Source organism: Rhamphochromis longiceps, linkage group LG18 (assembly GCF_057381845.1).
Source record: "Rhamphochromis longiceps isolate RC_006_pf linkage group LG18, R_longiceps_female_GT1.1, whole genome shotgun sequence".
Taxonomy (NCBI): domain Eukaryota; kingdom Metazoa; phylum Chordata; class Actinopteri; order Cichliformes; family Cichlidae; genus Rhamphochromis; species Rhamphochromis longiceps.
In genome coordinates, this window is record NC_140574.1 from 36,300,791 (window position 1) to 36,314,719 (window position 13,929).

Consider the following 13,929-nt stretch of genomic DNA (forward strand, 5'->3'; position numbering starts at 1 on the left):
GAAGACTTCCATGTAAGCTTTCAGTTTATATCAAATGCCACTGAGCAGTCCTTACCTTTAAATATAAGCTCTCCTCTTCCTGTCCTGTATTCTTTCTCCATCTCTGCGTGAAGTTATTTCAAACTCGTTTCTGTCCCTGTGAAATACAGCAGCTGGACCTTTAGCTACAACACACTGTGAGAGAAACTACACAAAAACAGCTTGTGTGTTTGCTGATGTTTGTTGGGCTGATAGAAACGTTGCGTTTGAAATTACCTGCCACAACATGTTACTCCCTTTATGCTTGATCGTCTTCTGTAGGGCTCATTAGATGGCCCACTTGGACCTGTTACTGTGGCACACGTCATCTCTTTGTATGTAACGTCCCCTGGTGATTATTTCAAAGAGGACTGTACGCTCAGAGTGACAGAAACAATAACCCCCTCAAATTTGTTAAACCAAAAGTAAAAACAAAATGTAAGAAGTCCAAAGTACAGTTATTTGTTTACAATGTAATGAGGAAAAGTAAAAAATACTCCAGTAAAGCACAGATATCTGAAAGTTCTACTTTAGTACAGTAGAGTACAAAGTATTTGTACTTTGTTACTTCCCCTTTGTGACGAACCTTTACTGAGGCGAGTGAGTCTCAGCTCTTTGTTCTGGGCTGTTTGGTGACCTCTTGGATGCGTCGTGGCTGGATGCCCGGCCGCTCCGAGGAAGGTTCACCTCTGTTCCATGTTTTCCATTTGTGGATAATGGCTCTCTCTGTGGTTTGGTGGAGTCCCATAGCTTTAGACATGGCTTTATAACCCTGTCCACACTGACAGGTCTCGATTCATTTGTTTCTGAATCTCTTAGGATGCTGGCATGATGTCTGGCTTTGGAGGATCTTCTGGTCTGTGACACGCCACAGTTGATTTATCTTAATAATAAACACTTTCATTTAGAAAGTGCATTTTGTGTTGACTTGTGTTGTTGTTGTGTAATATTTAAATGTGATGATCTGAAACATTTAAGTGTGACACTTTCACACCACTGTATGTTATGTTATTTTATTTTTTATATATTTCTGTCTTTTTCTGGAGCGATCATGATCGGCCACCTAGACCAAAACTGCCAGGGCCGATTTCCTCCCAGTCCAGCCCTGATTCCTCAATCATTCTTGTGGGCTGCATCTCTCAGACCATGAAGATTGAGACTCATTTTACATAGCGGGCCACATACAGCCCACTGTATGCCAGACCAGTGAAACTCCCCTTACTGTGTAAAGAAGTGACATATTTAACTGTTTTTCTACATGATAAAGAAAAAGCTGCTGTGACAAAGACAGAAATCTGTTGGCATGGCTCTTTGTACTTAAATCGTAAGAAATAAACGTGTAAAAGCCCTGACAGCTCATTGCCCACACTGCACAGTTTTTTCCTTTCGTTTTTTAAACTGTAGTCGTGAAAAACAGAAATTTCTGTAGTAAAAACTTTTCTGTCTTTTAATTGTCATTTGCTTGATGATTTTGTGTAGTGTTAAATATCAACACTTCACCGAGTTCCTTTGATTCCTCCGAGGCATCCGATGGAAGACAAAACACTGCTCAGTAGACCATTTAACTCTTTATTACATCTAGGAGGGAGATGCGTCCTGCACGACATGTTGATCTCAAAATGCTGGTGAGCCCCTGACAGTTTTATTACAGAAGCTCTCTCACTCTAGTCTAAACAACAGTGTGTCAGTAACTTTCCACCAGAGATGGTCCCGTCTTATCTACTTTTTCCCAGGCAAGCGTGAGTGAGAGTCTGCAGCGTTTGACTTCCAGGGACACTTGTCTAATGCCTTTATTTTTTAGGGCCGTGTCCAGTTAATACTACACTATATGGTTATATGGCAGAATTGAGGCACTTCAAATAATTTAATCCCAGCAGTAGCATGAATTACAATACAGGAGGTTTTTATCACTAGGAAAGCTGTAAAACTTCTCGGGGGCCAAATATAATTGTATGAAACCGTTGTGGTTTCGAGCCTGTTTCTACCCAATAAACCATCACACAGACCCACTGAAAGCTTCACACGTCTCAGGTTATCTGTGTGCAGTTACCTGGAGCATCAGAAGCTTGAAACTTGCTCCACTCTGTCTTCATCGCTGTGCTCTGCACACTTGTTGCTCACCGCATCATGTGCATGTTCTCAGGTGCTTTTGGCTAGAATTCATAGGATAGACACAGACAGGGTTCATGAATTATTGCCTGTATCATAAAATAATGGAACGGGCAGAATACATATATGCTCAAAATCATTCATATATTTCCTGCTTTTCAGGAATTGAGGTGGTAATTAGCCTTTGGTGCAGTTTTTGACCCAAAACCAATGATGAGTAGCTTACATCACTGTCACTGGTACAGTGCTGCACTGATGCCTTCCTGAGAGCCATCCCAATGCAAGCACAGAGAGTTAAGTCAGGAGTTTTTTCATTATTTCTTTTAACTAAGGGGGAGTGAGGTCAAATTTTACCTCAGGCATGTCATGAATACTGAAACCTGGGCTGACTGAACTGACCACAGCTTCTGACTTTAGCATCACTGTGTCCTTTACACAAGAGGCCGACTATATTATATTATATATATTATAGTATATTTCTATGCAAAACAAGAGGAACTTCAATACACAGCAGTATATTCACAGTTTAAACCACACTGTAAAATATAACTTGTTTCAACTTAAAAATATCAGGTAAAGGGCTGCCTTAAAATTTTAAGTTAAGTCAAGAAATAGAGTTTGTTCTTGTAACACAACCAAATGTTGTGTTGATGAAAAATCACATGTCGTCTAAACTTTCATCTTAGTTTAGTTGACTGAGATTTGTTAGCCAGTTCAACTCCTTTAATTGTCATTTTTACTTGGGAAAACCCTTTCAGCTAAATTAAAATAATCTATTGTTTAAACTCTTGTCCTAGTTCAGTTGACTTGGGTTTTTCAGTTAATTCAAATACTTTAGTAGTTCTTTTAACTTAGGAATCTATTTCAGCTTAACATAATCTGTTAGCTAAGTTGATTTAAGTTTATTAATTAACTGAGCTCCTTAAAGTAGCTGAGTGAACTCGTAAATCAGTTTCATTTTAATTATCAGAGTTGACTGACTGGATGTAAAGAAAAATGTGTATTGAACATCTTAAGTTTTTCTTTTTTAAGCTTTCTAACGTCCATTTCAGCAAAACTACCTGTTAGGCTTATCTTAGAGTTCAGGTTTAAATATCTACATTCCTTTAAATAAATTTTCTGTTGTTTACAGAAAAAAAATAAAAACCCACAGATTCCATTAAAGTGTATCTGATCAATTCAGGCAGAAAGTTTGTTTTAAGAACATGACAAGATAATTACTCATGAGCATGCAACATTCAACATTTATTGTGCCATCTTAGTCATCTGAGAAACAGAAATCAGTGACGTAGCTCATCAGGCTCACAATCCATCAAAACTCAAAAGTTGCTCCCTGTGAAACAATAAATTTGAACTTGGTCTTGAGCCCAGTTTGGGTGAAGATTAAATTCTGACCAATACTCTAGGAGCAGTAGTGATTCTTGTGAAGTAACAACATAAAGTCTGCATTATTGTAATGTATCAACGGGACACTTGCTATTTTAGAAAAGTTATTCTTTACATTTGCAAAATTTTTAAACTTCATTGTGCTCAGTCACACCTGTTAGCACAAAACTTGAAATATTAAAATAGTACAAAACCTTTGATGAGTGACAGTAAAGATCAGTTTATAACAACTAAGACATCAAACTCTTCTATTTGTCTTCGTTTACAATTGCAACAAATTGGGGCCTGGGGCTCGGTCACTCAGGCACGGCTGGCTGCCGGCGGAGCTCACGGGCGCGTCACTGCAACTCCCCCTGGCTTCTGCTCCGCGGCTGCTGAGTGAGCCCTCATCTGGGACTCTCCTCAGCTCTTACTGGAACAGTGGCGCGGCTGCCCCTCTGTTGGTCTTCCTTGGTCTCTTGTGTTCTGGGGGCCTCTGGATGTCTGGAGTTTTGATCTCCTCCATACCTGCTTCATGCCCTGGAGGACGGGGCTGTGGCCCCCCCACACCCTCTAGCAGATCATTACATGAAGGAACCTTTTAAAAACAAGCGCGTCCATGCTCACAGGTGTACACACAGGTGATCACACCCACAAACTACACCCTTTTTGGCTCCTACCTCAAAGCACACTGTGTTCTGTTGATCTTATGTGCTGCACAATAATGTTTAATATTTAGTATTTACTGTCATATTCCCATATATCATTGTGATGTTGTTTATTCTATTACTCTTGTTCTCTTCTGCTTGTTTTCTTTTTTCTTTCTCAGCAGGTGATCCAGGTGATTGATAGATGCATTTTTTTTTCTTTTTCTTTTTTTTTCTGCTCATTCTGTTGGTTTATGTTTTTTGCCCTTCTCCCCCGTCCCTCTTCTCAGCTGTTTCTCTTTCCCTCTTTCTTTCTCCCCTTCTTTCCTCCAGTCAAGTCTGTCCCGTATTCAGTAAGTGAAAATAAAATGAACAATAAAAGGTGAATCAAATGGACCATTACGGCAAGGCTGGGATGGTCAATTTGGTAAAGTAAATCCGTTGGGCATCTTTCTTTGCCTTTAGACAACAACTCTGATGGCATAAGAGCCAAACGGGACAGGCAAAAAAAAAAAGAAAAAAAACCCCCCAAAAAAACAAAAACAATTGCAACAAATTCCACAGAACCAATATCTCTGAAAATGAGTGCATGCTTCTGAAACATTTGATAATATGAATATTTCAGCAACATTAGTTTGAGTCTGCTCAATTGCAAAACAAAGGAAAAACTACTGACTTGATGAGATAAGCATCTGCAGAGTCCACCATTATATTGTTGTTCACGTAAGTTTCTTAAACCATGAACAAATGAGTAATTGTCTAATCTGGAATGTAAAGTGTAGTCATTTAGTGACATACAAAAGTGAGAATGAGAACTTGCAAGAATAAAAAAACAAACAGTAAAATAAAAACTGTCCTTAACACTAAGGCAATTGTATGCTGTGAGCATACAATTACAGTTCTGCATGGCGTTCTGCAAGAGTCTGTTTCTTAGACCATGCACTAGTGAGACGCACTGCCTTCCACCAATGTTCATTAGGATGTTCTGAATGACTTCAAAGATGCCCTTAAGTTCCGTTGGATAGTCTATGTTGAGGGCAAAGAGAAGGCCCATCAGCATGGAAATGGCACTTGAGACATCCCTCAGATTAGACAGGATTACTGCCGCCTCAACGACAACCAACACATCGATGATGTCTTCTTCTTTCACCATCACAATGGCAACTTTCATCCTCTTAGAAAACGTGTCTTCAATACCTGTCGGCTATAAAAGGGTTCAAAGACAAAAAATAAAATAAAATTACACAATATCCCTCGTGCTTAAGAATTCATGTCTTTCCAAAGAAGAGCCACACTGATGCCTTGGCTGATGCTGATTGGCTTTGGGTAACACTTATTAGTAAAGTTTTTTCAGAATGAGATATGCACCCCCATGTTACAAATCCATTTCTTGCTTTAAACAAAGACCATGTTCATAAATAACTGAGCATGTCTTCAATTGCAGAATTCAAACAAAATTTTCCATTTAAATGGTAACTGGCCTGTATTTGTAAAGCGCTTTATTAGTACCTTAAGGACTCAAAAGCGCTTTACACATTCAGTCATTCACACACATGGGTGGATGACTGAATCGTGGCTCAAGAGTTGACAGTTCGTCTTATCATCGGAAGGTTGCCGGTTCGAGCCCCGGCTCCGACAGTTTCAGTCATTGTGTCCTTGGGCAAGACACTTCACCTGTTACCTACTGGTGGTGGTCATAGGGCCCGGTGGTGCCAGTGTCCGGCAGCCTCGCCTCTGTCAGTGCGCCCCAGGGTGACTGTGGCTACAATGTAGCTGCCATCACCAGTGTGTGTAAATTTAAATCTACTTACGCTAAATATTGGCTGTGCTCTAAACCAAATCTGTCTGAGAATACATGAACTGTGCAAACTGCAGCTACACTACAGGATCAGATTGTGGCTCCATAGACCATGCTTCTTTAATCAGTTTATTGATTCAAGTTTATTTTTTCTCCCTATATTAACAGCATAAAAAAAAAAAAGAGCATATAGACATGGCTGAACAGGTTGCATAATTGGCACTGAATATCAACATCCACCTTTACCCAGCTGCCCAATGACTCTGGGCCAGTAACCTTTATTTGCTATAGTTTATTTGCTTGTTTTATTCAATTTTAAATCATGCTTTTTATTTGTTCTTGTTTCTAATGTCTCTGTAAAGCACTTTGAATCACCTTGTTGTTGAATTGTGCTATACAAATAAACTTGCCTTGCCTTGCCTTTAATTGCTTACCCAGTCTACACAGTCTACACAGTCTCTTTTCCAGGGTCCAGGACACTTCACGAAGTATTGCCCCCCACAGCTGTAGCAGCCACTGCAGCCCCTTAAATATCCTAATGTCTCTGCCATTACAATATACAATGTGAGAAATCAAACGTAAAGCTGAAGTGAAGAGTACAGCAGCGAAATGTCAAAGACCCTGGTGAAGACACGAATAAACACAAGACACTAATAATATCAATGCTAGCTTGCCAGTTAGTTTCTCTGAAACCCAGACCAAATCCAGTGTCAAAGATCTTGTAATAATACATTTGGTGAGGAAGAAGTACACATGTTATCATGTGGCATCTATTGTTTAGTTTAAAATCCACTGTGGTGCTGTCATTATAAAATTTACTAAAATAAACAATGCTAACCTTCACAGTCTTGAGAGTGTGTGAGGTCCTCTGTCCTCTTCCTTTGTGTAGGGCTCTGGTCAAAGAAGTCAAAAAGAAAACAAAAACACTTTTTAAACAGTGTTTATGAAGCATGCAGACAGCTCCAAATTCACAGCTTTTGATACATAATTCCATCAATATATGATTATCATTGGAGATTTTGAATCAGGCTTATCAGGACATTCAAGTAGAATATGATAAATAAGTGTATACTTCTTCCCACTCCCTTTCAACATGTAAATTAATCAGAATGGTTTTTTGTATGTAATTTGTATAGTATTTTTTTCTCTCTCTTATTTCTTTTCTAAATGTACTTGTATATTGTTCACATGTTGAAATAAATTACCAATCAATCAATCAATGATATCCAACCTACCACCAATATACACAGTAAAAGTTACCACACTAAATGTCCAGTTGTGAAATGTGATGACAGACTTTACTCATCAGCCTTCTTTCAATGAGTTCATCAGTTGAACTGGATAACCTAAAACTTAAAGGATTAGATTTCGCAGTTGAACACTTACATCATCACCGAAGCATTTTATGAGCCTAGTTAGCCCTCCCATGCCGCTCTTGATTTTGTACAGCTCCACGAACCTCTCCATAATGGTCAAGCATAGCAAAAAGGAACCCTTTCAGGTCAACAGATGTAAGACAGGCAAATTCTGCTTCAACCTGAGCAACAGAAGAAGAGGGGTGGGGAGTACAGGCAGAATAAAAAAAGATTCTTTGAGACCCAAATTTAAGCAAACTGAGGCTTAATCTGAGGCCCATTAGAGAAAACACAAACACACAAAAGCAAACAAACAAAAAGATGCACTTTACCTGCCGTTCAGCAAACAAGGAAGTTCAGAGAACAATAAGCTCTGTCTTGAAATCTTTTAAAGTAGAATGATTGTGAAAATGACTTATGTGATGTAAAACTGGAGTAAATGTGTGATTAAAAGAACACTGAGTGAAAGGACAAGTAACAATTGCCTTATTCCTCAGATGTTTACCTTGATGAGCAATACTGCTTTTGTCCAACTGCCTCATTAAAGTTACACAACAGGCTTTTTACATTAAAGCCAGCGAGTCCATTACATACTCGCTTTTTATATCTGAAATACTGTGCACATTCTGTGTATATGTAGTGGACGGCAATTTACCCAAAAGAGTGCAAAGTTTGCAAGTCCACCTCATTTAAATGACAAAGTCAGATGTGATCATCTAGACCTGTGAAAATAAATTAATGACAAACCTTCAGTTATGGATGTTATTACAACCACAAGAACCTAAACAGTCTGCTCCACTGCTTTTGTTAATGAATCATTTGTTGGTAGCACGTCTGAATATTTAGTTTATGCCACCTGCATGCGATCATCAATAGTGCAATATTACTTCTTAAGGACCCTGACACTACAATCTTTATATCATTTGTTCTACAGAGCTATTAAGTTACAATATAATCTGTGGTGTTTCCAATATGACAAAATGCACAAATTGTAACTTACCATTTGACTCCACTGACAAAATTAAATCCCCAGCATCAAGTTTGGCTTCACAGACCTAAAATAAGTAAAATAAAAATATGTTATAATTATATTGTTTTCGCCATTTATTCATGTTTGCTAATTTTCTGACATATAAACAATGTTAGTTTTGTTACAATACAGGGAATGCAGTTTAATTAAAAGGTAAATTATGCAAAAAAAAAAAAACCAAAAACACTTCTGCAGTATATCATGCCAAAAATCAGTGTCTCTTATGCCAATTATTTTATCTCTACAGCTCTTTTAGTATGGAAACTCACACAATCTGGTCATACTGATCACAAGAGTCCAAAAATAAGTTAAATTAGTGAGCTGTTGTTAAGCATAGAGCATTTCAGGGTAACAAATAACTGCACAATGTAATTAAAGCAAAAAATAAACACACTGGAGGACTATCTGATAAAAACTAATATAATGCTGGTTTGTGGACCATATTTTGTCTCAATCCTCAGTGCACTCTTGCAGCTTAGCATGCAGCACTTAATAACAACTTAAGTGATTACATAGGTGTAAACAGATGACAACAAGCATCGGAGTCCTGCCAAAAAGTTCTTTTTGAACCCAGCCAGTTATTGGAAATATTGCCAAAATGAACTTCCACCAAAATACAACAGCCTGTTGTTACAAGTACAGAGACAATATGAAATAAGCTTAATTAGCTGAGTTAGCTTGCTAATATCGCAGCAGTGGTTGAGTGCACAACCTTAAAGCTAGCGGCACAATACTTGTGACTTGGTCAGTGCCACATTAAACCCATAAAAAAGGCCATATGTCAGTTTATTAGGTCAAGTTTGGTCATGACACACAAGCTGGACCTTGTGGGCTAAAGTTACATTAGCTAAAGCAAACATTTCGGTAAAAGAGAAAACCCACGTCATGCCATGAATTCAAAACATGTTCCAACTTTCGTAGCTCTCTTTCCTTATAGTTATAACCAATGTTACTCACCGTGAAAGCAGATTCCAAAGAAGACGATTAGAAAACGTCCAAGTAAAGTGAGCATGTCGTTAACCGCCAATTCCCCATGATGCACCTCGATAGCAGTCACGTGGGACAGTTTTGAATCCTGCTGTGCTCAACTTACCCACATTGTCAAGTTAAGATAAGTTGCTGATTTAGCTGGACATGAGTTTTCAAGTTAGCTTTTTTTTTGGTGTAATTGGGACGTTTTTAACTTGTAATTCTATGTTATAACAACAACTTCAGTCATCTATCGTCAAACTGATATAGAATAATATGTTGAAATAACAAACGTCTAGAATTACATTTTACAGTGCACAAAGACATAAACACAAAGCGTTTATGGATCACGGATCAGGATCAGTGAGATGTGGCTTTCTCACCCGACGGCACGGACACGGCCGTGGCTGAAAGCCGACAGCTCGCTGATTCTGATCCGTTGGCCGGTCCGCGCTTTGTGTTTACGCCCTTTTTGCGCTGATTCTGAAGCTGCAGCTTTTATCTCTGTCCAAACAATATTGACTGAACTGTGGTGTAATCTATATGGATGTACATGCATGCGCCACTAGGCGGCAGTACTTACCCACAAACAGGAAATGGGTTGGCACGTGAACAGCCACAAGAAAAACTGCATTAAAGATTGTTGTTGCTCCACGTTATCACTTGAGCAGGAGTGTTATTCAAGAGCCCAACACAACATGAAGCAGCGGCCAAAGAAGATCCAAACTACGCTTCACATAAACATCGTCATGAATTCACTCTGACTTTTGCTGTTTCGCTTCGAGCGCGATAAAAATCACACTTCATGCACAGCTCTCTCGCTCTCTCTCTCTCTGTGATGGATGCATGCAACCACACAACTGAGATGCTTGGGTAATATTCATTTGGTCTTTTGTCTTATGTTTACGTTATGCTCTAAAGCTTCTGTGATCATAAGTTAACTAATTTGATATTTTGAGTTTACCTGTAATGCATGACAGCACTAAGCTATAGCCCAAATGGTGGCATAGACTTTGCTTTGCATTGTTTGTTATTTTATATAGGTGGGTGATTATATTTCTGCTCTTTCTGCGTTACCTGACCTCCGCTCCAGTCCTTCCTGGTTTGGCTGAAAGAGGAGGCTGAGGGTGGAGCTGGTTCAAATGCAGAAGCCAATAAAGTGGACTGGACCATCTATTGTGATCATGCAGGGGGAATGGGGTTCTTCTTGAATGATGGTTAGCTGTTATCTCTTTAGTTTTCACATTTGGTGTATATAATGGTTTATTCATTTGCTATATAACTGGAGCTGTTTCTCATTTGGGCAGGTCAGTTTGTTGAGTTATGTTTTTGTTAAGTGACTTTTGAGTAGCAGTCTGTTAAGTTAACCTCTTTTATGGGCCCACTTGCTTCTTAAAAACTTTATTTTTTGTTATTTTGAATTTTTGTAATCATCTTGTCCTTTTTGGGGGTATAATAAAACCCATTTTTTTGAAGATTACATTTGTGCCTGTGTTCCTGCCTGCTTGGATCATGACACTCTCTCTCTCTGTACTTCAAGAACAGTTTCCCGTCTAAAAATCTGTTTTCTGCATTATTCGCTTGCTTGTTACGCACAAGTCTACCGTTGTTTACAGCCTGTCGGATGCTGTTTATTTCCTTTCACTTACTTCCAAAAAGAAAGCCTAATTTCTGCTGTTCAATACTGAACATATTTAAACTTTTTAAAAATGAAAAACTTTTGCTGTGTCTCTAATCCAACCTCTGTAACCTTGCTTCACTTCAGCAGCATCAGGTAATGTTCAGATGTTGATTCATGGTTTTCTTTCGTTTTTGATTTACTGCAGAATATTTTTATAAAATCCAGGCCAGGAAAATCACCTTCATGTTTTTCTGTTTTATCCTCAGCTACTTTGACACAAAGGCCTCTGCTGTGATGTTTACACCTTTGATAAAGTCTGGCAAGTGTCAGCTTTCTTTTTATTAGGGGTGCAACGATATTCGTATCGATATTGAACCGTTCGATACAGTGCTTTCGGTTCGGTACGCATATGTACAATATGAACAATACAACATTTGTAATTTATTTTATCAACTTTCCTTCTGACGATGCTGTCTTTGTTGAGCGCTCAGTGAATCTGCGTTCGACTACTCTGCCTAGGCTGCACTGTCGAGCGCAGATCCACTGAGCGCTCAACACAGACAGCATAGTCAGAAGGAAGAGCGCAGGGCAAGCTAGCGTGACAGAAGTTAAGCTCTCCTTGCAACATGGACCTCCCCCACCCTCATTCAGATCTGGCGTTTGGAATTATTTTGGTTTTCATGTGACGTATGACCCTGAAGGTAAGCGAGTCATGGACTAAAGTAAAACAGTATGTTGGATGTGCCACGCAATGCTTAATTACATGGGTGGGAACTAGTGTGTTAGCACAGTTAGCTCGTTAACGTGTTGGCCGTCTAGCCCCATGCACGGAGCGATCGGCGGTAGCTCGTTAACGGAGATTTGCCGTGTTGTGGCGTTAAGGTCATTTCAACGAGATTAACCTGAAAGCACTAGTGGGAACACAACGAATATGACTGCACATTTACGCCGACATCATCCTAGTGCAAAGACAAGTGGAAGCAGAAAAAAAACAAGCAAGCATGCTACTAACTTTAGCCGAGTCATTTAGACAGCTGTTAGCACATGATTCTCCTTATGCTGCTGAGAATATAGCCCAGAAGAAGCGGATAGTATAGCTTTTATTTTGGAAAGAGACATTTCTCTGTAATAAACTCTCTTTTCCAAAGATGAGTGATTCCTCAATCAGATACAGGGCTTGCAATATCGCTAGCCCGACGTCCCGGAGCTAGCGATTTTTTCAGTCGGGCTACCAAAATCTATCTCTTCCCTGCCCGTCGGGCTATTGTAGGAAAAATATATGTCAATGCTTTTGCATTCTTTCAGAAATGTAGCTGGGTAATTATGTCATTGGCATCGGTGAGCCACTGTCAATATGTGACATATTGAAATCGCGTTTGAATTTGCGCTTGTTTTTTTTGCTTTCACTTTGCAATCGTGCGAACTGTGTATAGAGAGCGACAGCACTGATCTGTGAGTGATGATAATTTGTGCACCAATTCCTCTGACATCGTCTTATTAATTGTTAGCTTACTATGCAAACATGACAAGTGAAATCTCCCGCAGCTTAAACATGTGAGAGGTTGATCGCGCAGAGAATCGCTGAGCTTATGTGTGTGTGTGTGTAAAAGCAGCAGGATTTATATTTTAGTTCTGCTGAGCCAAATAAGACAGGTCAGGGTGAAGAAGTGACAGCCAAAGAAAAGCTTACCACAAAACGGAGAAGTTATGACAAATCAGACTATAAGGCAAAAAGAAAGTGCAGCTTTATGGTTTCATGGACAAAAGAATTTCTGTGGCTGCGATATGACGAGCTAAATAACCAGGGCTGCACATAAGTGGTCCGCAGGTGCGCATTCGCTGTCAAAATAAAAAACACGCACAAGGGTTAGGGTTAAATTTAAAAACTGTACTTTTGAGTTAAAATATATATTTATAATTTTAATAAATGACAAATTAAAAAGGCATGAACATTTTTTTTGTATCGAAAAAATATCGAACCGTGACACCAAAGTATCGAACCGAACCGAACCGTGAATTTTGTGTATCGTTGCACCCCTACTTTTTATAGATATAAAAATATGGATATGTAGTGATGCATGATCAGAATCCAATCGTGGAATCGATTCTAGAAATCAGTGACGATACCGAGCCCTAACAGTTACACAATCATATCAAAACTCTGTCCTGATAGTTTCCACTTTCTCTTTTGTATCAGACACACTGAGAAAATATTCGGGATAAATAACCATGAAAAGAATGTATATATTCAGTTTAGAGGTTTACACATCACATCATTATAATCACAGAGCCTGTTTCACTAGAATCGTCCACTTGATGGCGCAGTAGAGCAAATGAATCATCACAATGCTTCAAACCATAAATCGACCAGTTGGATAGAAGCTTCAGTTCATCACGAGGCTTCATCTCACCAACACTACTCACCAAGTCTCGTTCAGTTATGTTCTTATTATAGTTATCATAAGAGTCTGAACACATATTTTACCCATTTTACCTGAATTAACATGAAAACACAGTGAAGCAGCAAGTTTTTTAACCTTTAACATGTCTGGGCCTCTTTGCTTAGGCTGCTGCCCCCGCGACCCGGCCTCGGATAAAGCGGATGAAGATGGTTGGATGGATGTTTTTAAACACAAATGAAACACTATACCATGAATTGCATCATTGTTGTTGTTTTTTAATTAGTTTTTTAACCATTATGATCTATTTATTGATTATTTATCACCTGTAATATATTTCTTATGACTGTTTTTACTAGCAGGCTTTATTTATTGACAGCTATGTTTACCAGGGTTACATAGAGCTGCTCAAAGCTCATTCCTGTCTGCAGAGCTCATAGTGCAGGAGGCCACTAGAGGGCGCTGTTACACAGGCACACACTCACATTTAAACATTCAAACATTTAACAGTAAAATGTGAGCGACAGAGACTTTAAACGAGAACCTGAACATGAAAACAGAAACACTGTGACCACAAACACTGATGACACACTGTGGATGTGACGTCACAGTGGGCAT

The 13,929-nt window shown here is 39.1% G+C and overlaps 1 long non-coding RNA gene across 1 annotated transcript; it reads right to left on the reverse strand.

Annotated features, from left to right (window-relative positions):
• Nucleotides 1-2,959: 2,959 nt before the first annotated feature.
• On the reverse strand, nucleotides 2,960-9,355 carry LOC146648766 (uncharacterized). The gene is made up of 6 exons (XR_014908477.1): nucleotides 9,280-9,355; nucleotides 8,293-8,347; nucleotides 7,948-8,014; nucleotides 7,324-7,474; nucleotides 6,776-6,830; nucleotides 2,960-5,343 (listed from the first exon to the last, which is right to left on the reverse strand). It is a non-coding gene; the product is annotated as an uncharacterized LOC146648766 (long non-coding RNA).
• Nucleotides 9,356-13,929: the final 4,574 nt, after the last annotated feature.